The 1,202-nt window shown below is 44.3% G+C and overlaps 1 non-coding gene across 1 annotated transcript; it reads right to left on the reverse strand.

Moving 5' to 3' along the window:
• Positions 1-280: 280 nt before the first annotated feature.
• On the reverse strand, positions 281-385 carry LOC141662688 (small nucleolar RNA R71). Its single transcript, XR_012550789.1, has one exon. It is a non-coding gene; the product is annotated as a small nucleolar RNA R71 (small nucleolar RNA).
• Between the last annotated feature and the right edge of the window lie 817 nt (positions 386-1,202).

A 1,202-nucleotide genomic window follows, 5' to 3' on the forward strand; every position in this document is an offset into this window, starting at 1 on the left:
TCAAGTTTAGCACGATCCAGATGATATAGAACTCAGTTCAGTTTGGGGGTTCTTCTACTGAAGACCCCAACATGCACATCAGGAATTTCATCGAGATCTGCGACACTTTCAAGTTCAATGGTGTGACTGAAGATGCTATCAAGCTGCGACTCTTCCCATTCTCTTTGAGGGATAAAGCTAAGTGTTGGTTACACTCTCTACCGACAGGGTCTATCACAGCTTGGGAAGATCTTACTCAAAAGTTTCTCACTAATTTTTTTCCCATGGCGAAGACTGCAGCAAGCAGGAATGCTCTTACCCAATTCGCGCAACAAACTGAAGAATCTCTGTGTGAGGCTTGGGATCGATATAAGGAGATGCTAAGGAAGTGCCCACACCAGGGCATGCCTGATTGGATGATTATCAACTGTTTCTACAATGGATTGGGTCATACTTCTAGGCCCATGCTTGATGCAGCATCAGGAGGAGCCTTGTGGGCTAAGAGCTATGATGAAGCTTATGAACATATTGAACTGATGGCTGCTAATGAGTACCAGAATCCTTACCAGAGACTGACTCAGGAAAAAGTAGCAAGAATTCTGGAGTTGGATGCAACAACTGCTATAGTTGCCCAACTTAAGGCTTTGACAATGAAGGTGGACACTTTGACTAATTATGGAGTTAATCAAATTACTAGTGTCTGTGAGCTTTGTGTTGGTGCCCATGAGACTGATCCATGCGTAATTTCTAATGAATCGGCTCAGTTCGTGAGCAACTTCCAGCAATCGCAGCAACCTGTGCCAGCCACCTATCATCCTTACAACCGCAATCATCCTAATTTTAGTTGGAGCAATGCTCAGAATGCGGTTCAACAGCCTTATCAGCAGTATGCAGCTAAGCAGTACACCCCCCTTGGGTTTCAGCAACCGCAGTATGCACCAAAACAACAACTCCAGCTGCAATAAACTAATGAAAAATCTGAATTAGAGGAGTTGAAGCTCATGTGCCAGAGTCAAGCTGTTTCTATCAAGAGCTTGGAAAATCAAATTCGGCAAATTGCCAATGCCTTGCTAAATCGTCAACCTGGTACATTGCCTAGTGACACTGAAGTACCAGGAAAAAAGGAAGCTAAGGAGCAGGTAAAGGAAATCACTTTGAGGTCTGGGAAGGTTGCAAATCCCGATCAAGCTCAAGAGTTGACTGAAGAAGCTGGGGTTGAGGAA

Source organism: Apium graveolens, chromosome 5 (genome assembly GCF_009905375.1).
Source record: "Apium graveolens cultivar Ventura chromosome 5, ASM990537v1, whole genome shotgun sequence".
Taxonomy (NCBI): Eukaryota; Viridiplantae; Streptophyta; class Magnoliopsida; order Apiales; family Apiaceae; genus Apium; species Apium graveolens.